This window comes from Triturus cristatus, chromosome 8 (genome assembly GCF_964204655.1).
Source record: "Triturus cristatus chromosome 8, aTriCri1.1, whole genome shotgun sequence".
Taxonomy (NCBI): domain Eukaryota; kingdom Metazoa; phylum Chordata; class Amphibia; order Caudata; family Salamandridae; genus Triturus; species Triturus cristatus.
In genome coordinates, this window is record NC_140591.1 from 250,998,487 (window position 1) to 251,024,818 (window position 26,332).

Below are 26,332 nucleotides of genomic sequence, written 5' to 3' on the forward strand. Positions count from 1 at the left end.
AGCAGCACAGCATGATAGAGCAGTTTCTAAACCGGGCTCGGCAAACTTTCTGTGTTCTCCATCTCCGTTGCTGCCAGAGCCGCCCTGCAGGGTCGGAGGCCCCCATTATGGAGCTATTTGGTTTTCCGTGATGTGGACATTTGGGGGCATGACCCGCTCTCCCAACAATGAAATAACAGTGCACGACAGCAAAGGAGGCTATTACAGTAAAACAAATATACACTAACTGTGTGTGCAAGTTACTAACAACAGAGGTGCATCTTGGAACTGGTAGTGCTACGACTAACAGTCACATGACTTTTGATTTTTGGAGCACTTGCAATCACGCCGTAATGTCACCCACATGGGTGTGTGAGGGCAACACTTCCTAATAAGGAAGACCCCCTCACTTTACATACTCCAACCTTTCACTTTCCATATAGGAACAGTCACCCTTTTTTGTTCATGCTCATACCTCTATTAAGGAGAATGGGTGCTGGGCCTTGAACTGCTCCTTATCCCCCTCCGATTGTGATGAAGAACACCACAGCTCTGCATTTTTCCCCGGTAAATTTCGGCAGGTCAAATGTGACACAATTTACTAGGGATTAAAGGCCTAGCAATTACTAAAACATTAAGCTATTGGTGCAATAACGACCAAAATACAAGCATTATTCCCTAAGATCTTGCGACAGTGGACAATTATCACACCCTCTAATTTCTGAACACCTCGATGTCAGTTTTTATTGAGTGCAATAACCATTGCATTCGGAAATGTGCCATTTGTAAAGACAGCCTCCGTGCTCTGTGTATTGTTTTTACCACCCTCACCAACCGTCTACTGTTTTACATTACATGAATATCGCCACATATCAACAGCCATTTTCAAAATATCACTTATGCTGTATCATTCGATGAATTTCCCTATAAAAATAAAAGCAACAAAGCACTGCAAACAAGACAAAGACCCAATAGCAGTAACATGTCACCTCATAGCTATACATCACTTTCACTTCAGATGCAATATATATGACCAGAGGACGTGAAGTGGCAGAGAAGATAAAAAGGTGAGGGGAGAGCAACAAGAATTTAGAGTAGATTACATGTGAAGTGCACAGAAGTCTTAAAAGCAGATGTTTGTGTTATGAACACTGGGCATGGTCTCACTGCTGGAGGCTAAGATGTGGTGCCAAGCTTGGCATCTGGGAACCTGGGTGCAATCCCAGCTTCAGCACATTAGGGAATATTGTGTGATTGAGGCAAATCACAAGGGTCTCATTTAGACATTGCCAGCGCCTATTGCCCTTTGCTGACTCTGGAGACGCCACATGGGGGCCAACTACAACCCCCAAAGAAACTTGAGAGAGGAGGTGAGGGAAGTGCCGGACGGGCGCTTGAAAAGGGCCACTTTCTTTTCGCAGTACATGCGAAGATCGGGCCAAGAGTGGCACCGACTGCGCCTGTCAGAGCCCGCATGAGGCTGGGCTGAGCTGGGCGCTGTTTCTTGGCCCCATCCTCTGGGTTTAATAACAACATCAAGAAACCAGGTCGCCCAGGATACCTAAGGGACAAAAGTACTTTTTTCTCCTCTTTTGTATCTGATTGTTTTGATATAAAATGGGCAAACGTAAGAGCACAGAAGTGACTGATTGTGCCAAAAAAGGGAAGGTGGCCTCTAAATCCATCATCAACTATATTTCAACTGTTATGGGTGCCATTGATACTGAAATTGGCCTGGTTTTGGCCAGGTTGGATGCTACCTTAAAAAACTCTGGAGAACCTATGGTAGCCCCAGAGAGGCCATGGTAGCAATTCTGTCAGACTTAGGCAATTCTCCTTCTCTTGCTTCCACAAAAGGCTCAATAGCGGTGGTAAGTGCTCCTCTCCACACGGATGGTATCTTCATAGGTTTCACAGCATAACTGATGTGTTCTCCATGACTCACCAACTGTGACAGTGTTCGACACTTCAGTGCTATCAGAGAGCCCACCACCCAAGAAAACCAGGAACAAGACAGCTAATGCGGGTGAGGTGAGCAACATACCACTGCAGAATAGTTCTATTATATCCTCTAAACAAAGTGCCCGAGCAAAGAGACAAATCAATAAAGTGGGAAGGATGCCAATTCAGGATTCTACTGTTGGGGAAATTGATCTCAAAGACTTTAGTGGTAAATGTCTGGATAGATTAGACCTCCTTGACCGCTGAATTAGAGAGATCAGTAATTTCTGCCCCCTGGTACTCACCTGGACGAGATGCTAGTTTACTGTCGCTCAGTTCATGGAACAGTGGCCAAGGAAACAGGATATAACCAGAATGTGATGGCCATTGATCAGCAAAGTGTCCCACCGTAAAACTTGCAACCCCAGAAGTTAACCAATCTAGGAAGTACCCAACTGCAAGCAGAGAGGGATCACAAGTCGCTTTGCGACAATCTGATGGCACTAGAACCACATTCCCCCAGGCGGGCTAAGGATCCAGAGAAGGGTGGGAGACAGAAAGAGGAAGTTTGTAGTAATCAGAGCCTCCTAAACAAGCACTATGCAAGTTCAATTGAGGGCTGCGACATTCACCCCCAAATACCTCCAGACTGCACCCCACTATTGATTGTTTAGAAAACGTGCCCAAGTTCGATCCCTCTTGCACAGTCATCCAAGTACAACCCTTAGGCTTTTTTATGGCCAAAGGGTAAATCAGTCAAAATTTATTCCTGGCGTGGCACAACACATTAGCCCTATAGGATATAGTGATGCACACCTGTCTCTTTAAGGTAATTTGCCAGTATATAACAGGTTTGAGGTCCTATCATCTTTAGAACAGCTGTACTGGCCACTACAAACCTCTAGAATTGGCCCTGAACATGAATCTAATCTTCCTTCAATGGCTGATCCACCAATGAATAATTTTCAATCGGCTTCTTCAAGGACACTAGACTTGATTTCTCGGATTCTTGCGGGTCTGCAGAATAAATTAAATAACCCTGATTGGTTACAGTTCATGGAGCAGTATGGTGTCATTTGCTGCCTGGAGACATGGGTACAAGATTGCCTGCATGTTAACGGCTATCTAGCGTTCAGCGTTCCTGACACTACATCAAGCTCAGAGAAGGTTAGGGTGGTTTGAGAACTTCTGTGTCAGTCACTTTTGCTAGCATAACTGTTCAAGAAATGTACCGTACACTATATTACCAAATGATATTATTTAAACTTCAGAAATAATTTGATTTGCTGTTGATTCATTTGTACCACACTCTTTTTGACTCAACCTTTACCAAAGGACATGGATGCCCTGGAGGATCATTTGTGTAAGGTTGAAAGTGATCATAAAAAGGAATTTTTAATAATTTGGGTAGGAGATTTTAATATATGTGCATGTGAACCTAAACGTATGATGACATGTGGGCTTTGGGACAAGTCAGACTCTCCAGTAACTCATTTTAGGCATACCTCCTAAGGAGACGCGTTGAACAGAGTAGTTTTTCAGAAACCTGGGGGCATATTTACAAGCCCCTATCGCCTGAGGAATGTCACTTTTAGTGGCATTCCTGTGGCGATATGTGCTTCGCCTTATTTACAAGGCAACTTTAAGTCACTTAACGTGGCGTAACTCTGCCTTGTAAATAAAGCACCCTTTCACGCTGTACTTAGCGTGAAAGGAGAGGGCAATGGGTGTTGCAGACGGCATTCCACCGCAACACCCATTGACTTTGACGCTGCCCCCTATTTACAGGGGGAGCGTAAAGAGGAGGCAGCTCCAAAATTAAGACCATGGAAAACCTGGTCTTACACAGCCGAAATGAAGAGAAATGCTTTATTTCTCTTCGTTTTTGCTGTTTACATGTGTGCTGCATTGTGCAGAACACATAGAAAACAGCAAAAGGCTATTGATAGTTTATGTGCAGGAAGGTGACCCTTCCTGCACATAAACAATCCAAAAAAATATATGACATTTTATAACTTCGATGTGTACTGCATTAAGCAGCACACATGGAAGTGACAAAGCGCCATTTAAAGATTGTTTTAAGTGCAGGAAGAGAGACCTTCTTGCACATAAACAATCTTCCACTCAATGCAGACACCCTTGCACTATGGTACAAGGGGGCCAGCATTGGCTCTAGGCTGCTAAATTTATCGCCAACGCAGGGGGAAACGCAGGGCTGCACCATATTGTTGTAAATATGGTGCAGCCCTGCGTTTCAGAAGTGGTGGAGCATGGCGTTAAACCAAAGAGGCAATGTTACCTCCACCACTTCTCTAGTAAATATGCCCCCTGGTTTTTACTCAAGCTTGCTCTAATCTTGGACCAGTCCAATTGTTTGTTGGGGCACGTTTGTGTACTATAATTGATTATATGTTATTTTCCAAGGATTTAGTATCAGTTCTCCATAAATATGAGGTAATCATAAGCTGTTTAAGTGACCACAACCCACTCTCCTTGGGACTAAAAATGAACCTTGGTAATAAAAGCACTAATTTTACACAAAACAAACTTAAATACAAGAAGAATAAGTGCTAAGTGCCTGAGTGTTAAGTGGAATGAGATTGATAAAGAACGAATTATGAGGGATTTAGTGATAAATAATCAGACCCAAATTGCCAATATCTTACAATATGTAGGACCCCCTGGGGATCTTATCCAGGCATATACTTCTCTGAGTTCATATATTGGTTTAAGCATGTTTACTCCACAGATCATAAAACCCTTAGATTGACTGTTAAAAAGAAGCCCTGGCACAAGTCAGGAGTGGTTAAAGTTAGGAAAGCTTATGAAGTAGCCATTGCAGCCAGGAAAGCTGAAATTCAGAACACAGCATGGGAAGACCTTAAGGCCGCAAGTAGGGTGAAGGACCCCTGTGCCTTTTGGAAAGTTTTGAATTGCCCTTTCTTCTCAAGTGATGATAGCCGAGGGTAGATGCAGTCATCTCTGTGGAAGGCTGAGTAGCACATTTCTCCATGATCATTGAGCCCAGTGACCCAACCCAGTTAATGGCGATGAAGGAAGATATTTCTAGGCTGCTAATGTTTTGAGTAATACAATTGAAGTGTTTGATGTTATATTAGCTACTGAAAGCTGCCCTATAGATAATGTGCCAGGCCCAGAGAAAATCCCCTCAGATCTGTTCAAGGCGCGTCCCCAATTCTGATGCCCAGTGATCACCAATGTTATAAGATCAGCGATTTTACCCCCATTCGACCAGACTTGTCAGGAATCAATAGTTGTGCCAATATTCAAAAAGAGGGGAAGAAATCAGTTCCATTGTTATCGCCCTATTTCGCTTTTAGATAGCACCGTTAAAGTACTGGGCAGGGTGATTCTTGCTAAGCTGGACATGTGGGCCACTGAGAACAGGTGACTTTCAGATGCACAGTTCAGGATTCGCCCAGGGTTGAAACTTGTATCTTATTGCACAAAAATACGCTATAGCCAAAAAAGGCAGTGTACATCTGGCCATTATGGACCTAAAGTGTTAAATGATACTGTCCACCGACCACAATTGTGGGTTATTATGGAAGAAATGGGAATAGATAAAGCAAGTATCGATCTACTTCGCAGGCTCCATGCACATACCGCACCTAAGATTCACTATAGTAGGGAGGGTGATCTCAGCTAAAGTTAGCTCTGTTGCGTTCTAGTGGTAAAGATATGCCCAACATTGGCTCACGCTTGGTAGCAGTACTAGTGTACGCAGATGATGCGGTGCTAATAGCGAGGACAGCTATTGGGCTACAGACACTCTTAGACGCTTTTAATATGTTTCTGGCTGATCTGCGGTTAAGGAAAGCTCTAACAGTCTTTTATATTGAAATGTGGCCCAAAGCTTTCCAAACCTCGGAGGTTTATTCTCGCTGGGGCAGAGATTGTCAAAGTCCCAAATTCTACCTACTTGGGCATCCCATTTGATTCCCTTTTTAACAGTAAGTTTTTAATAAATGTCAGAGCCCTAAAACTTCAAAAGTCATTTTTTGATGTGCCAAAAGACTTGGTCATAAACCAGTTCAAGAACCAGTACATATCTTTAAAAACACATGTCTATCTTTTGCCACTTTTGGTGCAGGTGTGTGGGGCTACACTAAAAGCAACTACCTGCAGAAAGTGGAAAACAAATTTATAAAAAGGCTTTTGGCTGTTTCACAATCAGCACCCGCTAATATTTGCCATTCAGGAGTGGAGCTCGGCTTTATAACATACCATATTCAACTCCAGCCTCTTTTTCTATGGCTTAGAATATGGAGGAAACCGGAGCTGCGTTTTAGCAGAGCCGTTTCGGTTGATTGCCTCGCTTTAGATAATGCACTAGACATTCTATGGCTTTTTTACATAAGACAAAGTTTTAATAACCTAGGTCTTCCAGAACTTTTTAAAATCCTGATGATCCCTCTGATTTGACTCTTACAGAAATTAAAGAATTATTTCATAGACATAGTCAATCTCCACATTTGGCAAATCTGGACAAAAGGGCAGAGGGTCTTCTTAATTGAAATTCAAATGGGAGTCTGTCTCCAGCATTGTATTTTCAAGCATTCATTCATGAGCGGCATAAGGGGCATATTATCAAGCACGGCGTTAAAATTATCGCCGCTTTAGCGGCAGAAAACTGCCGCTAAAGCGGCGATAATGGGCTTGATAATATGCCCTTGAGAATTCCCATAGAAGCCCATGTTGACACCAGAACATGGGCGTCTATGGGAATTCTCAAGGGCATATTATCAAGCCCATTATCGCCTCTTTAGCGGCAGTTTTCTGCCGCTAAAGCAGCGATAAATTTAACGCAGTTTCTTGATAATATGCCCCTAAGTTTTTATTAAAAACCCAAGGCACATGGGTTCCATCTCTTCCTCCTTGCCCCTGTGACGTAGTACAGCACGAAGCACATTGCACTTTATATTATTCTGCCCGTTGTATATCATACAGAGGAGACGCTTCTTGCTACCAGTTTTCAGAGAATCTAAAATTAGATCCCATAAGCTGTCACTTGTACATCTACAATGCCTAGGGAGCATAAAGACATGTTATGCTGTGTTAAATTTTATTAGAAGTGCTTTCCGAACTCAAAATAAGTGTTGAGGAACTGTATTCGTGAGTTTCATAATTTAAAAAGAATAATTTCTGTAATTTTAATGTGTTGCACTTTGTATGCATACATTTTTTTTATTGTAAATCCTATTTGTATTGATATTGTCTTTTTCTTATATGTACTTTTATGGTTCTTTGCAGCCGAATAAAGTGTTTGGAATGTAACTGAACATATACAGGTGGCCAACTGCCCTCCGTATTTAGAGATCTCTGCCGGTCTCGCGAAGGTCTCTGAGCCTTGGCGGCTCTTCTGAAGGCACTAAAAGTTTGCTGAGTGGCTGCAATGTTTCATTCGACCGCTCAGGAAGCATTTGATTTTACAAAAACAAACTCCCAAAGCAGGAGTTTCTTTTTGTAAAACAAAATACTAATGGCCCTGACACCCTAGAAGTTTTCCCCCAGGGTGTGGGGATCTTCTTGTTTTTTTTGGGGGGGAGCCAGGCTTTCCTTGACATTTCTGAACAGAATATAGTACATCAGACCATTCCTCTACACGGGATGAACTATTTTACATACTTACACCAGCCCAAGTCCTTGGGCCCCCCGCAGAGCCAGTGGGGGCATCTCTGGGAGATAGAGGATGGTCTGCCCATGGCTGACCATCAGTGTGGCTGACAAGACTCTAAATAAGGCCCTTTATCTCTGTGTGCCTATACTGTAACTATGCATAAAATATATTGCAACTGTAAATATGCGAAATATACTTGTGTACTTATATGTGTAATCTCCACTTGATGAACATGGTTGTGCCTCCAACTAATGCACAGCTGTGCTTCACTGCTCTGTGAAGGAAGACCTCCCAATGCAAGCAATCCTTTCTTTAAATAGTGACTACATAGGTAGCTAGAGTCCATATCACCAAAAGGATGAGTGCCTGTTTGAAAGAGGTTGTTTGTAAGGCTGTCATTTGAGAGCCCAAGAAGCCTGGAACACAAATACAAGCAACATTTCACAGTACAAGCAAAATAACGTTAAATGCTTGTCAGGAAAATGAGTCAGAATTACAATTTGTGCCTACTGTTTTGGCTAAATTAGCATCACACAGATTTCAATGTGGCTTCTCAGCGATTCATAAATCATGCTATTTTACCATCCACAGTATCATGGGTACCCAATCTCTACTACATTATTATGACAAAGATATTATAAACTATTTCCTAAACACATTTAATGATAGATTATTCTTGGGTGTTAATGTGAAGTTCAAAGTTGTCAGTTACATTTCTAATACACATGATATTCATTGCAGGGTGGAAAAGTCTATGACATCTTGAGCATAACCCTTTGGTCCTAAATTAGTCACACAGAATATACGTGAGGGCAGGCTACTCATGATTGGGAAACAGCCTTTACAGCAAGGTTTTTACCTCGTTGTGCCTTTAACACATTTTTTAGCACCCATATTTTTACCACGAATATGCATTTACAACGCAGGCCAATGCCACGCATTTAAGGTAAATTGAGGGGGTGGGGGTCTCCCCCACAAATACATTGTTTTGAAATCTAAAAACAATGCATGGTATTGGCATGCGTTGTAAATGCATATTCGGTGTAAAAACATGCATGCTAAAAAATGTGTGGCAAAGGCATGCAAAGTAATTACCTGCGTTGTACCGTCGTACAACCCTCATGATTATAATTCTATCCCACAGAAACTATCAAAAGAAAGCTGAAACAAAGCATAAAACGTAAACCTACGCATCACCAATGGGTATTACAAAAGAGTCCACACAAGTGTCTGCAGCCCCTTCTGTAATAGGAAGTAGCCCTGAGGCTGTCAAAAGTGGACACACATGCCTGTTGCAACTAAAGGGCTTGTGGTCCACTGGAACAACACGCGTGTGCCTTTTATGCCTGATCATTTGTTTGTAATAACTAACGAGAAGGCAATGAAAGGCAATATAGACCTAGGTTAGTAAACACCGAATTATGCCCTCATATGAACCCTATTCCGGAGTATTAGTGATGATACATAGAAAACCGGATGTGACCCCTTGGAGGCGTTGGCAGGGGATCGTCATGTTTACAATTACAACTCACGGATGCGTCATGCTGGACAAGAATCACATGCACGTCTCTCTCGGTGTCTGCAAGCTGCACCCTGCTTCAAAAAATAACTTGTTAGAGCTGGTTTTGAGGACGTGCTGCCCAAGGCAAGACAAATTAGACACAAAAAGAATGCTGCTTCCTTTTCAACACACACAAACGTGGCATTTAAGTGTGATGTTAGTAATTGCCATAATAATATATATTAAACTAATAAATCCCCCGTTTCGCGTTATGTATAAATAATAATTGGTTTTTAATTATTCTTGATGGCACTCTTTAAAGACAATATAGGTTTAATAATGGCTAAGCCTGTAGTTATAAATGATTGAAAGTCACCGTATTCCAATCATAAGGGGAAGTGCGTGCTTTTATGATTTCAAAGATTGTTTCACAGGAGTCCCTTCCACGTTTTGGTCACACTGTACAGAAACCTCTTTAATCACAACCACAATATATTTGCACACAACCCTCCTTGCCTTTCTTCCTTTAGTTCAACACAAAACCGAATCATTCTGGTTTCCATAGAGTTCTTCCGACGCTACAGACTCGAAGTGGAAATAAAGTGGTTGCAGCCTTACTCTTCGATCATGAAGGCCCCGTGTAGAGCAATATATCATTTGCCAAAAAGTCAACGGTTATGGTAATGCTGCTAGAAGAGAAATTACTGCCAATGCCGTGCTGCGCAAATTGGACCAAACTTGCTGGGAAAAGTCCGGAGACCCACCTTTCCTGCTGATAAAGAGCGCAAATCCCCCCCCCCCCACCCCCCAAACAAAAATAAGGTCGCGTTAAGTCTGCTGTATTAAATTCACCATAATATTAGCACATTTCCCGCCAAAATTGCTGCCATGTAAAGGCTGATAAGCATCTTAAATCGCGCATTTCTTTGCTGGTGAACTACAGCAGGTAGATGGGATGGAAAATATTGGTAATAGTGTCATAGTAACTCCTCATTAAAGTTACCTTTGCAGTTCTTGAACCTGTTGATAGAAAACCCACTGACATGCTCGCCTTTTCCCTAAATTCAACCAAACCAGTTGCTCATGAACGGTAAAACCAACTGTTAAAGTTTGCCATGTTGTCTGAAATCCTGACAGTGAATTCATCTCGAATCTGCCACAAGGCTGGAAAGTACCAATGTATACATTTGGTGAATTTTAATCTGCTGATGTCTATGGTTTTGGTCTTCATTTGTGTGCTGAATGGATGCATGCAATCAGGGCTGGCAAATGAGGGGTATATTCACAAGAACGTGTGAAAACTACCGCAAGAGTAGCCTAACTCAATTCTCAACATCGCAGCCCATCGCGGGAAAATTACGCCGTGCCAACCAAGTATTCACAACACGGCGGTAGCATGCGATAGTCACCCGAAACGCGTCAAATGGCCGCGTAAAATCCAACGCCACGCCGCAAAACTGCGAACACAAAAAAACATGCGATGAGGCCAATCACTGTACAAAAAGTAGCGAAAACCAGCCACAGGCCTGCTGTCACCCCGTGTCTGGTGGGAAAATGCACCATAAAAACAACAGAAACAACACACCAGAAAAAAGCCAAAGCACATAGCAACATGGATGCACCCTCACCCAGCGCAGAGGCCAACGCGAACCCCACAACCCCCACAAACCACCAGCAAGGAACAACGGGGTCGGGGGAAGGCCAAGGAGAAGAGGGAGAGGAAGACGGGGTGCAGACTGCAGGAAAACAAGATCAGCGTCACAGTGGTGACAGAACACTACCAGCAACTGACCCACAAGCAGACCACCTGGAATGCAGTTGAAGTGCCGAGGATGCCAATCCAGGAGGCCAAGAGGCACTGGCATGATGTGACAACTTAAACCAGGCACAAACCCGCTGCCAACAGGAAGGCAGCAACTGCGACAGGAGGTGGGAGTCCTGCGCCACAGGAGGACGTGGAGGAAACCGAGGCCACAGTCATCAGTGTGGAGACAGTGCAAGGAGTAGGGAGTACGGACACAGCTCGAGAGGACCTGACACATCAACAGGGAGAGTAACCAACAGGGACTGGGAGGACGGGGTGAGATAGGCACAATGGCAGACATGCACAAAGAGGCGTAGCACACTGCACACCCACAATTACCCAGGATCATGTCCCTGATCCCCTCGGCACACTGCAGCACACACACATAGCAAGAACAGCACACCCACATTGACGACAATGTGCATAGCCGACAGAGGACATAAATGGCTCCGCACACGCACAGAAACATGCCTACTACATCTGACAGAGCAGGAAACTGTGAAATGGAAATGTACGCGTACGACCTCACATTCGTCATGTAGTCCAAATGTACACTGTCCCGCAGCAGAATTCAGCACCTCACAAACAGTCACAATGTACATTGTCGTATAGTCTGCATGAAGACCAGAACAATGCGCAAACATACATGTCAACACAATGTCAACATGCATCTCCCCTTCACATTGCAGAGGGGCACACAACACCTCCAGCAGAGCACAGAAGACAACACATCTGTGATGCCGGAGAGGACCACCACACCTTCAACAACGATGCCCTACAACAGACCATGGACATCCCATGCAACCCACAACCAGGACCAGGGCCACCAAACTACTCAGAGGAGGACACAGAGCCTACAACAGACCACACAGGAGTAAGCACCCACAAGCAGAGCTGGCTCACAACACTTCACCCACCCACACATGGTACCCCGTTGCCATGTGTCAGCACACCGAACAGGCGTGGATGGGGTCTGAACCCATGGAAGGCGAACTAGATCACATACGTTGGTGGCCATTACACTTCAGGGACCACCCACACCCCACAAAGGAGACCCACACAGCCATAGAGAAACATGCAGATGCACAGTACAGAACCACGCCCAGGGGCATGCAAATAGCAGACACACACCCACGTTGGCTCTGCCTACGACGGCCAAGCCCACTCCCCTTAGGAATTGAGTGGATGACGACAAAACTACATGTCCAAGCTCCAACCCGCTGGCTGCGTTGACATGTCTGCATCCGCTGTATACAGCACAATGTAATGTCGTAGGGCCCAAGGCCCTCATGCATACAAGACCACAGGGACACACGCAGATATCATGTTGAACTGGCTACGGGCACGTGTGCCTGGCCCCTCTATTGGCAGGGCCACATGTACAGTGACACCTGTGCTGGATGTGTGTGGGGTGAGTGTAAGCCAGCATGCAAGGAGTGCTTGGTGCTGGCAACCACTTGAACAGTGGACACCAGTGCAACGGGAACTGAAAACACCTGCATAACAGAGTCAATTGCTGAGCAACATGGAGGGAGCTTGAGAAAGTCCAGAGGACACACAACATGCAAACAGAAGTGTCTGTGAGTTGCAGTGCACTGTGGTTGGGGCACTAGAGATGAGCGCGCTCCTGTGAAGAAAAAGTCTTGGATTGTGTCCCTTCTGGACATTCCTGATGCAGCTGCAGTGGGGGGTGTCACACCTGCATCATCTTCCTCATCATCCTCCCAGGTCTCCCGCATTGCCTGAGGTGACATTGCTGAACAGCCTCTCCACAGCACAAAACACAATCAGTAACGGACGATGGCTTGTGGTGCACTGAGTTAGTGGCACCTGGAGTGCTGCGCAGGGTATCATTCTGATGATGGCATCCACGACAGGTGTTTTGCAACTCCGTAGGTCTGTCAGGACCACTGTTTCGATGGCGGTTCGAGGTTGTCCTGGCAGAGGTGGCATGTGCCTCCTGCAGTGATGCGACGTCTGGGCCGGTCAGGAGTCGATTTCATGTGTGAGCCTTGGTGGACCACAGTTGAGGCCGGAGGCAGCGGACAGCGCAGAGGCCACAGACACATGGCGTTGATGACACTAAAGCCATCACCTCAGAGGCCATCCAATACCCCAGAAGAAGGGGTCCCAGACATGACCAGCACAGAGTTAGTGGCCCCGGATGCACAGCGGCCGGCACAGGCACCCTGCCACGGGACGGTGGCTTGCTGTGCAATCAGATGGGCCATGCGACCTGAGCGGGTCCTCATCAATGTACGAGGTGTATGTTGCGGAGTGTTGTTAGAGGACAATGGAAGGTGTCCTACAGGGCATGAAGCGAAAGGTCTGATGTTATCTGGAAGCAGCAAATGGTGGAGTGGAATGCCATGGCCTCGTTTTTGCCAAGAATTCAGTATCACCGCCATGATGGCGACAAGAACCCCAAGTCCATGGGGTCAGTCGCCTCCAAAGTCCAACCAGAAAGTGACCGTGGGTCTCGGGGAGTAGACATATTGGCACGGGGGATGAAAGGGGATGCAGTCTGCAATGAGGCTGAATTCGAAGGTGTGTGTGACCTATTCAACCGCAGTGTAGGCAGGGGGCAGTGGTCAGCAAGGGCCCACAGCCACCTGTCGTTGGTATGCAATGCACATGGTTGCTGCCACCTGACAAAGGGAGTACAGTGAAGTGGAATCTTCCTTTTCAGGCGTACACGGACAATGTATGATCTAGACTCAGTTCCAAATGTGTGACCTACTTGTCCGTAGTGTAGGCCGAAGGCAGTAGTCAGCAGGGGACCACACACACCTGTCGTTTGCTCACGATGCACAGAGTTAGTGGCAACACGGCAGTTGTCAGTAGTGTTCGATCACCTCCGGGATAATGATCCTATTTCCTCCGGACTGCAACGCATCATCCTCTCACAACTCCCTTTGAGTGCAAAGATATGTAATCTGCCTTTGAAAAATCGATGTTCAGTTCCAATTCTGTGACCTACTCGTGCGCAGCGTAGGCCAAGGGCAATAGTCCGCGTAGGCGCACAGACACGTGTGGTTGTAATGCTAAGCACAGAGTTAGTGGCACCACGTTGAAGGGAGTACACTGATGTAAACTCTGCAATGAACATATGTACTCTGCCATTGTGTAATCAAGACTCAGTCCCAAATGTGTGACCTGCATGACCGTGGTGTAGGCCTGGGCCAGCAGTAGAGTACGTCAACGTGAAAGGACTACAGCCGGCCTGTGTCGTGGAGGCCGTGATGGTCTGAGAGGCTGCCAAGAACGCGGCACTCGGGCTTGGAGCTTGCGCAGTCACATGGTGGGCCCTCCTTGACACACGCCGGTGTCGGAAGGTGATCAGTGTGGCCTGGCTGCGCAGGGGCTGGCCTGACGGTTTTGGTGTCCAGCGGGCCGGGGTACGGCAGGCGCACAGGATTGCAGGCAACTCGGCTCACGAGGAGGGCGTCGGCCTTGTGGTGTGTTGAGAGGCGCCGCCCTGGCAGAGACGTTGGGCTTTCTGGAAGAGGACCACGCCCAGGGCTATGTGCTTTTTATTCACACCCCTACGCTGGCCTGGCGTATTCTGGGCCATCCCACTCCACTCACGCTAACGGGGGGACGTAACAGGCAACATTTCCACAAACTCCCGCACTGGCTGGGGTGACATGGTTGCGCCCATTGTCCACTACACTCCAAACACCAGCGGTGTATGTCGCCATGGATATGGGTGTGTTCTGCATGCCGCAATCTGTCCAGCACATCTCCGCCACTCTTGGCATTGTGTACTTTCCCAATCATGGTTCTCCTGCCTCCTTCACAGATGCCTGGTTGCCACCTCTCCCCACATTCAGCTATTGTGTGGCTGAGGTGTCATCCCGTTGATGGCTCATGTCCACGCCTTGCCCAGGTTACCGTTGTGAGTTATTCTGTCGTGTCTGGTGGGTGTGCCTGTTGTTTTGCATGTTGGTTGTGATTTTGTGTTGTGCGCATTGCCAGTGTTGTGAGTTCCATGGTTGTGGAGTTGAGGTAAGTGGGGAGTTAATTTTGTACTTGCCAGGGGACTGTGCATTTCCCTTGGTGCCATCCTGGAAACGCTGGGTGCTGGTGGACTGTTGGAGGATGAAGGTATTATGCACACTGGCGGGGAATTTGGAGGCGACATTGGTGGATGTTCCAAGGTGCTCGGTTGTTGCCTGCACATTGATGTGAGACGTATGCTTTCTGTTGCGGTGATTGTGTGCTGTGCCACCAGGGAGTAAAGGTAGTACATGTGTGCTGTGGATTGCCCCCAACACATGCGTACATCCAGCTATGGCGTATGGTCCTTGCTTGGTGTCCAGCGGATCCTGTGCATTATGTTGGACGTATGGGGACTGGGGTACCAGGCTGATGGTGATGTCCAGGATAGGTGTGAGGGACTGAGATGTGGCTGGATGTGTGACTCCTCCGACTCTTGCGGTGTTGGTTGGGGGGTACCAGGGGCCAACAGGTGCAGCACAGCGAGCATCTTTGTGTGGGGTGGGATGTTGGTTGTCCGCTGTGTTGGTGCCGTCAGCCTGTTGGGCGTTGTTGGTCATGAAGTGTGTGATGGTTATTCTTTTGAGCATGTAGTGGGCAATGACATTGTCAGGTGTTGGGTCTGTGAGGCTGGTGAGTTTCCTGGGGGTCTGCTGTCTTTGTCTGCGCTACCTCTGCGGTGGTCCGGGGGGGGGGGTTCCGGGTGCTGTATGGGGTCCTGGGGTGGTGGCAGTGGGTGTTGGGGCCCTCTTGGGTGTCTGGGCCGCATGCCCAGTGGCTCCATGGCATCTGTTGGCCTTCCGATGTGGCTGTGGGCTGGGCTCCCTTTAGTGGTGCAGGCTGTGGTCCGACTTAGCACCAGGTCAGAGCAGGCGTTATTTTCCTGGTGCTAACGCGCCTTATCGCCTGTTTTGTGTTCTTATCGCAGTACTGGCTGTTTAGTTGTTAATGTTGTGGAGTGGTGTTGTTGCGGCTTTTGGCATGGGAACGCCTACTCTGCATCTCATTAGCGATAGTTGCGGGGGTCATCTGTTGAGATGTGTTTTGCGTCTGCTATCGCGGGTAAACTGGTGCTGTGGGATGTTAACACCAGCTTGTGATTGGGACGATAAATTTATCGCGACTTTGGTTGCGATAAAGTGCCATTAAGTCGGCGATAGATCCTTGTGAATATGGCCCTGAGTTTCATAACACTCTCCTAGATCACTGTAGCAAAAGACTCAGGGGGATATTCACAAGGACTTATCTCAGATTTATCCCACCTTAACGCATCAAAAGTGGAGATAGGCGTAACACCCCATTCACAAGCCGGTGCAAGCTCCAGACATCGCCAGTATTCCCGCGATAACTGCCCCAAAATTTACCTCCAAGGCGGACACCACCAACTAACCCTAATGAGATGCAGAGTAGGCGTTCCCGTGCAAAAACACACGAAAAAACCACAACACCACTTTCACAACGAACTGCCAGATCTGCAATGTGAACCAAAAACAGGCGATAAGCTGAGGTAGCAGCAGGGAATTAACACCTGCCTTTTGCTGTTGTTAAGCAGGACAACTAGCTGCAGCATAAAAGGGAGCCCAGCCAAGAGCCACACCGGAAGACCCACTGATGCCAAGGTGACAATGATCATGCAACGCGGATACCCATGAGGGCCACAACACACACCGCAACCACCCCCAGCCCCCCCGGACATACACATACTATGCACGACACAAGAGCCTCAAAAAGCGCATGATGACGCACATTGCCAAAAAATACACACATGTGTGCCCAGAAGAACGAGAAACAGTCACACAGCACTAAAGTAACAACCAAAAACTTTATTGAAACACAACACAAAACACCAATGCGGAAGACCCCTGTCGGATCCGTCAGGGACAATATCGATGTCACAGCCTGGAAAATAAAGCACAAAATCAGGACATGTGTCATGCGCACATCAAAGGAGCGAGACACAGAGAAACAGAGAAGGAAAGAAAGCCAGAGAGAGAAAGAGAGGGAAGGAAAGGAAAGGATGGGCCCCCCCTCGGAGTGTAAGTGGAATGGTCTGGCCTGGCGTACGCCAGATCAGCGCAGGGCTTGCAACAATGACTCAGGGGCTCTGGGCGTGGTTCAGTCCATGTCCGGACAAGGAAGTGACTAATGCGTGTGTCCCTGCTGTAGTGTCCATGGCACCCGGAACACAATAAGCAATGTAGCACTCTGTGACTGGCATCCCACTAGATTAGCATCATTGACGTAAGGGGAATCATTGTCCCTACATCCATACACGCATTCATACACGAATGATAAAAGACATGACACAGCAGTGCGTTACTGGATGTTTATTGCACATCCAGTGGAGTTTTGCAGCTGGAGCGGTACAGGGCCATGCCAAGCACACCACACAATATGGGCCTGTGGAGGGCCAGCCAGAGTCCATCCGAAGATGACAAGTACTGCGGATGAGGAAGGGTACAGTCCGCAGTCTGGTCGCCAAGTCATTGGTCATTGTACAGGTAATGGCAGTCCATGTCGCGGTCCAAGGTGAATGCAGCGGAGTGTAACGGGGGTCATTGGAAGGTCATGGGGCCATGTCGGACACCAAGCAGAAACAGGCCAGGTGGCAGAAATGACTGCTAGTGCCTCCTTCTGAACTCAAACCCATCCACATCCTCGGATGTGTGCTCTGCCCCTCCTGTGGGTGTTGCAGTACCGACTGTGGCACTGTGTGCCACTGACACATCAGGGGCTGGAGAAGGATTGTCGGCTGCACTGTGTGGCAGTGACACATCAGGTGCCAGAGTGGATAAGCCTGCCACACCGTGAGGCACTGACACACCAGGAGGCGGAGATGTGGATGGTGTGGGGCCAGCTACATTTTGCTGATGTGCAGCAGTGGCTGCCATCCTTTCCACCTCCATCCGCACCATGTCCTCCATGAGCCACCGCATGTGTGCCAGCTCACGGCATCGCTGGAGACACTCTGAGCGGACAGGTGTTCTTCTCTCCGGGTCATGACTCCAGCGATGTCAGTCAGGGCTCGTTGGAGACCATGGCTAGCGTCCACTTCGGTTGCCATGATGCCGAAACCCACCCGCGCCTGCTCAGCCATCTCCCTCTGGCCCTCCAGCACATGGCGTTGGAAGGCCATGTGTTGTTCCTGGGGGTCTTGGGAGACTGCCGGGGCTATGGGTGCCTCCTGCTGGGTGGTTTGCATAGTTGGTGGGGTCTCCTCCATGCAGCTGGGCTGCCCTGATCCTGGAGGCGAGTTGCGGATGATGTCAATGATGTCTTGGAGGGCTTGGGTGTCGATGCTGGGGGTGTCTTCCTCGTCATCAGTGAAGAGTGGCTGGGACTGCTCTGCAGTAGGTTTTGACGGTGCCCCTGCAATGTGAAGGGAAGATGGTGTATTACAATGTGTCCACATGTATGTAGCTGCATGGTACATGTTGACATTCAGACAGCATGGCATTGTACATTGTGACAGTCTGTGGATCAGGGCCATGACCCAGAATCATTGTGAGTGTGCACTGTGCACTGCTTGATTGTGCATGTGCATGTGTGCCTTTGTGGCATCTCCACCCGTCCCCCCAGTACCTGGTGGTTGTGTTGTGTCCTGTCGAGCAGTGTCCGGTCCCACGACTCCGGACACATTCTCCACACTGATGACTGTCGACACCAGCTCCTCCATGTCATCCAGCACCAGCTGTGACGCTGAGCTCCCACCTCCAGTCTGCATTACTGCCCTCTGGTTGGCTGCAAGTTTCTCCTTGGTCTTCAGATTGATGTCAATCGATTGCCTCTTGGCCTCGTCCATTGACCTCTCCGACGGCATTCACCTTGTTCACAATGTCCCGCCATATTCCATTTTTGGTGCCCAATGACAAGTTGGAGGTGATGAACAGTTGTTGATAGGATCCTGTTTTCCTGCGGACTGAACTTTGTCTTCCTCTTCTTCTTGTCCTTGCCCTTCCCTGTCCCCGAGGTCCCAGGATGGTTGTCCGGGGTGCTTGTGGGGTTGCGCTCATCCTCTGTGCATGCTCCGGCTGCCTCCATGGTGCTTGGGTGTTGGTCATTTTGTGTTTGAGTGTTTGTTCTACTTTTATAGTGATTTTTCCCACCTGCCATGTGTGTATTGCAAAGCAAAACCAAAGGGGATGATGGACGGAGTGTTGAACATTGCAAGCACTCACCCCCAGTCAACTGATCTGGGTTTAATCCATCATCATTCTTTAGCTCACTCTGCCACCCCAGTTCAGACATGGCCATATGCAAATCAGTCTGACCCTGTGCCTCATAGGAACAGTCTAGACCGAACTGATAGGCCATGTCTTTCCTGGACTGGAAACAAGCATCCTGGGACTGGTTTCTGGCTAATCAGCCGTCATCAGCCAGGCTAGCTTTAATCAAGTGGCAAAGTGAGCAAGGGACCCACGTCTGGGCATACCTTGTCAACTTAGGGCGAACAAAGCAAAACCAAAGGGGATGATGGACGGAGTGTTGAACATTGCAAGCACTCAACCCCAGTCAACTGATCTGGGTTTAATCCACCATCATTCTTTATCTCACTCCGCCACCCCAGTTCAGACATGGCCATATGCAAATCAGTCTGACCCTGTGCCTCATGGGAACAGTCCAGACCGAACTGCCAAGCCATGTCTTCCCTTGACCGGAAACAAGCGCCCTGGGACCGGTTTCTGGCTAATCAGCCGTCATCAGCCAGGCTAGCTTGAATCCGGTGGCAAAGTGAGCAAGGGACCCATGTCTGGGCATACCCTGCCAACTTAGGGCGAACAAAGTAAAACCAAAGGGGATGATGGACGGAGTGTTGAACATTGCAAGCACTCACCCCCCGTCAACTGATCTGGGTTTAATCCATCATCATTCTTTAGCTCACTCCGCCACCCTAGTTCAGACATGGCCATATGCAAATCAGTCTGACCCTGTGCCTCATGGGAACAGTCCAGACCGAACTGCCAAGCCATGTGTGTATTGCAGGCCTGGCGCTGCTTATCGCTGATTTCCTCTTCGCGCTTTGGCCCATCGCATGTTTTTTCACGTTGGGGTTTGTGTTTTTATCGCCATCGAGGTGCTTATATCGCGGACATTGTCCGCACTTTGGGATATTCCACGTTGACACAGGATTATTTTTCCGCGATAGGCTGCGATGTGTAAAGTTGCGTTGACATTTTATGGAGATGTTTATCACAAGTTCTTGTGAATATACCCCTCACAATGTTAATCAATTTCATAAGTGCTCATCAACAAATGCATTCCTCTTATCACCTTTTGTCTGTTTGCCCAAACTTTGACCCCGTGTTCACTGTGCCACTGGAACCAAGCTACACCCAAGGAGAGCCCCAATCAGGGTGAAACCAGTCTTGGGTTGATTGTCTTCCGGTTCAGGGAGTTACTGGCCCGGTAGTTCGGGCTGGACTGCTCCTATTAGGGCAGGGTCAAAATTGATCTGCATTTGGAGTGGTGGGAGGAGTAGTACCTGTACCTGAATACGGCTGTGCCTGCCTTCCACAATGCTGGCTGAAGTGATGACCAACGCTGGTAGGTAGAAAAAACTTCTTTATGCAGAAGCAAAGTAACTGCATCCTCAGCTTGCTTGTAATGCATGCGCATCCCCTATGAAGTGCCAGCTTCATCAACATTCTAAGGCAGCCTTCATGTAAGGGTTCTATGACCATACCATTGTGCGGGCATCAGGGAAGGGGGAACTGGGAACGTTCCAAGTGGAGAGATTATAACACATCTTCCTCCCCAAAAATACAAAGGGGGAGTAAATACCGCAACAGGTGGAGGATGGTATGGAAACAGTAAAAGTACCCAGCAAGATACCTAAAACAGCTGAACCCTAGAGAGGGTAACTTATTATTTAACATGTGCCCCCCATACTAAAATCATTGTGCCAAATCGGGCGTTTCTTTGTCGGCACCCTCTTCCCATACGTGCCTCCCCTGACACGGCACCTTGTCCCTGAGTCTTGTTGTCCTCCCTGTGGCCCCCATTCCTCACATCCAACGCCACCCGATCCATACTCCATTTTTTCCCATCTTCCAGGATTACCACATTTCTTTTTACCACCTTTATTTTTTCTGGAGCATAGTATTTTCCACCTTTGCCACCCAAGCTCTCAGGTTTCCTGATGTACACACTTTGCATCTGACTGAGAGACCTCTCCTTTGCACCCCTTTTCCTGTCATACCACTCTTTGTACTTTTTCTGTCTGGTATCATTTTTTTCCCTGAATTCTTCCGTGTTGACCACTACCTTCTACTTAGGACACAACCAATTTGGAGACAACTTTGAACCTGCCTTCCTTCCCCTCAACAATTCAAAGGGGGTATGTCCCGTCGAGAGGCTAGGTGTGGTGTGGTATGACCATAACATGTCTCTAATGGCAGGTTCAATCGCCATCCCTGACTTGACGGCCAGTTGTATGCACTCTTTCAACATCCTATTGGCCCTCTCCACCTTCCCATTGGCCTTAGGACAATACAACGGGGTGCGCACATGAGATATAGACATGTCATTTAGGAACTCTTTCATGTCCTCAGATACAAACTGAACCCCATTATCTGTGACAATGGTGGAGGGAATTCCCTCTTTAGAGAATACCTCGCTCATGAAATCTATAAGTGATTTGGTATTGATGGTGTTCACAAATTTACAAGCGATCCAATTTGAAAAATAGTCAATAAGCACCAACGGGTACCATTCTTGGGGTCCCTTGGCACGAATGGGGCCTGTGATGTCAAAACCTAGTGTGTCCCACGGGACCCTTGGGATTTCCACAGGTATGAGTGGAGAACGCCTTATACTTCTTGTTTTGTCACTGATAGTGCAGGAATAGCAGTCCTTCACCTTATCTTCCATTAGCTGATCCATCCCTGGGAACCAGTAATCAGCTCTCATTCGTGCCTTACACATACTTCTACCCATGTGTCCCTCATGAGTAAGATCAATAATTTTGGTTCTTAAACCCTCAGGAGGAACAATTTTTCCTGACTTGAGTAGTAAACTACCCTCAATAGATAAATCATTACGCACATTCCAAAATGGTTGTATGTCCCCTGGAAGATCTTTGCACTTGTTGGGCCACCCTTTGGTCACATAAGCCTTCACCTTGCCAAGGATGTTATCCTGGTCCGAGTGATAGTCCCATATTTCTCTTGTTACTGCTGGTATCTTAACTTCCATCACACACTCCTTCCCAGCCCCTACATCATAATGCTTTCCTAGGAGTGCCCTAGATAGAAAATCAGCAACCTTGTTTTGCTGACCAGGAACAAAACCCACTCTAAAGTTAAATCCCTGTAAACCAAGGATCCATTTAGCAATCCGTGGCGTCATATTCTCCATGTCTTTATTTCCAAACAAACCGACCAAAGGTTTGTGGTCAGTGTACACTTCAAAAGGCATACCCCACACATAAAACTTGAAGTGTTTGATTGCCCAATACACCGCCAACGCCTCTTTTTCTATTGTGGAATAGTTGGCTTCTGCTGCTGATAATGTTCTTGAAGCAAAAGCCACCACCTTCAAACCATTATCATCTCTTTGTGATAGCATGGCCCCTATCCCTTTGCTACTGGCATCAGTGGAAATGATAGTATCCTTGTTCACATCAAAATTGCCAATGTATGGGGCTGCAGCGATGGCTTCTTTTATGTTCTTAAACGCCTCTTCTTGTTCTTTACCCCAAGTGAACACACAATATTTTTTAACAGTTCTCTTAAGGGTTGTGCAAGCATAGCAAAATTTCTGATAAACTTCGCCATATATTCTTCTAGGTCTAGAAATGAAAGCACCTGCTCTTTGCACGTAGGCATGGGAGCTCTCCTTACTGCCTCCACCAGATCATATTTAGGCTTGATTCCTTCTTCCGAAATTATGTGTCCCAAGTAGTCTACAGATGTAACACCCACCTTACACTTGCTTTCTTTTGTGGTGAACCCCACTTCTTTCAACTTTTCTAACACCCTCTCTGCATTCACCTTATGTTCCCCTTCACTTGACCCATAAATAAGAATGTCATCTTGGAAACACATGGACTTGGGGCAATCCTTGAGAACATGCTGCATGGCTCTCTGAAAGGCAGAAGCTGCTGAAGCCAGTCCAAATGGCATTCTTAGAAATTTGAAATTGCCAAATGGAGTGGTAAAGGCTGTCAAGGGTTGGGATTCAGGATGAAGCCTAATCTGGTAATAGGCGGATGATAGATCCAGAACGCTAAACACTTTCGCTCCCTGCAACGTGCTCAGCATCTCATGGATCCTGGGTAATGGATGTCTGTCCACTACTATATTTCCGTTCAAGGCTCTCAAATCCACACAGAGCCTAATGCTCTTCCCACCATCCTTAGTTGTGATGACAATGGGTGCCAACCACGCTGAACACTCAATCTCCTGAATAACCCCTTGTTTAACCAATTTTTCTAACTCCATCTTTAACGGTTCTCTCATTAATTGATTGATCGTGTCCTGTGAACAACTGGTATGGCTCCTTCCTTTAGCACAATTTTGTGCATGTAATTTTTAAGCAAACCCAACTCTTCATTAAAAACTTCTGGATAACTCTTAATGAGTTTGGCGCCAACCTCTGGGGGATCAATGAGTAGGACTTGTTCACTATTGTTGGGGTCAAGCTTAATGCCTAGTTCCTTCTGGTGTTTCCAGCCTAAAAGACTTGATCCCTCACTGGTAATGTATACCTTCCCGACTGTGTGCCTATCCTTGAATGAAATTCTCATCCTTACCATTCCTTCTAAGGGTATGGGAACTCTATTGTACCCTGTAGGAGCAATGTCTGCTGTTTCTATTTTGATATTATGTTTGGAAAACTTCTCATTGAACACTTTTTTTTCTACCAGTGTAAAAGGCGAACATGAATCTGCGTAAACTTTAAAAGACTCGTCATCCAGCCTAATCTCACTTGTGGGATACAAGGTTTTAGATTCCGTGCTCTCCCCCTCAATCTGAAAAATAAAATTATTTTCCTCCCCATCTTCAGTTTCTTTAAGTTCCACCACATGTACCTTAGGAGTGAAAACATTACACACTTTTGAGAAATGCCCCTTTTTGTTGCATTTCCTACACACAATATTCCTGGCTGGACACTTCCAATTGTTTGCCAAATGATTATGGCTTCAACATCTGAAACATTGCAAACTGCCCATCTTTTTACTAGCAACGTCTCTGTTTTTGTTGTCCACCATACAAACAGCCTCTGTGTTAGCCCCATCTTTCAACTCTGACTTTTCCATTACTGCCTCCCCAATTTTCATTTCTTTCATGCATTGTGCCGTGTGTTCCAGCCCTTTGGCTATACTAATAGCCTCCTCTAGATCAGGGTTTCTTGTAAGAAGTTATTCTTGTACCTTCACGTCATTCGTGCATCTCACCAATTGGTCCCTAATAAGAGAATCTGTGAGAGCACCAAACTCACACGTGGCGGCCATGCCTCGCAACACCGCTACATAGGAGGAAACCTTCTCATCTTTCCTTTGATTCCTTTTGAAAAATGTGTGTCTTTCTAGAACCACATTTATTTTAACCTTGAAATGCGCCTCCAACTTCCTCAACGTATATTCATAGACATCCACCCCTTCATCCTCCTCCAGGGGATCATCCTCTACCAGTCTCCCTGTTATATCCTCATAAACCTTTCTGCCGTGAATTCCCAGATTGTGTAGCAAAATGTGTTGCTTTCTTATATTTGAAAAATTGCCACCCCCAATAGCAATTAAGTATGATTTGAATATACCTTCCCACCTTCTCCATGGGATAACTGGCTCCCCTAGCTCATTTAACAAGCATTGGCCGTGAAAGTGACATGACCGCGAGAATAACAAGCCGAGGTGACAAGGGCTGGGCGAGAAGGGAGGGGGGAATGCCAGCATCAAAGGAGCCTGAAGCTGACGAAAAGGGAGGGGGAGAAGGGAGGAGGGAGTGCGAGCAGCAGCTGTGCACGTGCGCGACCTAAAAATGGGGGTGGTTGACTCATCCCCGCACCTGCCATGTTTCTCTTGGCGTAAAAAAAAAAAACGTACATCCACTTCAATCTTTCTACGCAGTAAAGAGCTCACAATCGCCTGGAAAGAAAGATTAACCCCTTTTGTTTGAAAAACTAACAGGATGAAGTGAAGGGAAAGACTGTGGGTAAGAGGTCATAAAATTAGAACGGCTAGCTAGCACACACACAGTAATGCGAACTTGCAATCAATTGATTAAGCTCCTAACACACCACAGGATATGTTTAACGCCAAATGTACAGCACATCAACATGTAGTCCTGTTTCTATGACTATGCAGTTCGTCTGGAACGCCTCCTCAGAGACCAGGTCGGGTGCTTCCCGTCGAAGTGCCGGTGAGGAGAAGGAAACGCTGATTGAGAAGTCTCCTCACAGAGTCAGAACACACTGAATTCCCCAGAAAACGATGAAGCAAAAGTCAACTTCCGAGGGAATGGTGAGCTTTCCTTGTTATTCAACACCCTCGTGAACTCGCCACAATTCGATAGGGGCTGCTGTCGTTACGCCGCTTTAAACTTTATAACTGAAACTGACGATCAGCTCACAATGACGTCGCCCCCATCCAGGCGGTTGCGTAACTTCCCTCGCCACTACCCACTGAAGAGATAGGTGGCAAGTTCTGAGGACAAATGCGCCGCTACTGCCACCCTCAAATGCTCCCGCCACTTAGATCACCTTAGAAATTATCTTTCCATTTCCCTGGAAAGAACTAGGTTCTGCCACGCAGACAGATGTGTATACGGCAACGGAGACCTTTTCAAAGAAATACACCCGTAGCCTCACACGTTATGATTTGGGTCTCCGCCTTCCGAAAAATTCCGCCGTGTTGGAACAGGGGACACAGGCACAAACCACTCTTAGAAAGTCTGCAGACCGCTTAGATGCATACTTGACCCTCAAATCAAACGCGATCACAGCACAGCATCTCAGTGATTTTTAAAACGGTGTTCCAGCCAATAGAACCTTTGTGCCTCGATGTACCACAGCACCGACAGATGCACTTACGCCGTAGCCTTGTCAGCCCTGAACTCCATCAACAAGCCAAAATGTCACAGGGGAGGATGCAGTGCCGTCCCTGTCACGGCATCCCTTTTCACTCGTCGCCAAAGTGAAGTGATGACCAACGCTGGCAGGTAGAAAAATCTTCTTTATTCAGAAGCAAAGTAACTGCATCCTCAGCTTGCTTGTAATGCCTGCGCATCCCCTATGAAGTGCCAGCCTCATCAACATTCTAAGGCAGCCTTCATGTAAGGGTTCTATGACCATACCATTGTGCGGGCATCAGGGAGGGGGGAAATGGGAACGTTCCAAGTGGAGAGATTATAACACTGGCTCCGCCCCCCTGTGGTGTGTCTGGAGCCAAGGCTCACACTGACAATGGAAGTTGTTGTGCACTTGCGGAGTGCTGCCAGAACTGGTTTGAACTGGGCTCAGAGCCCCT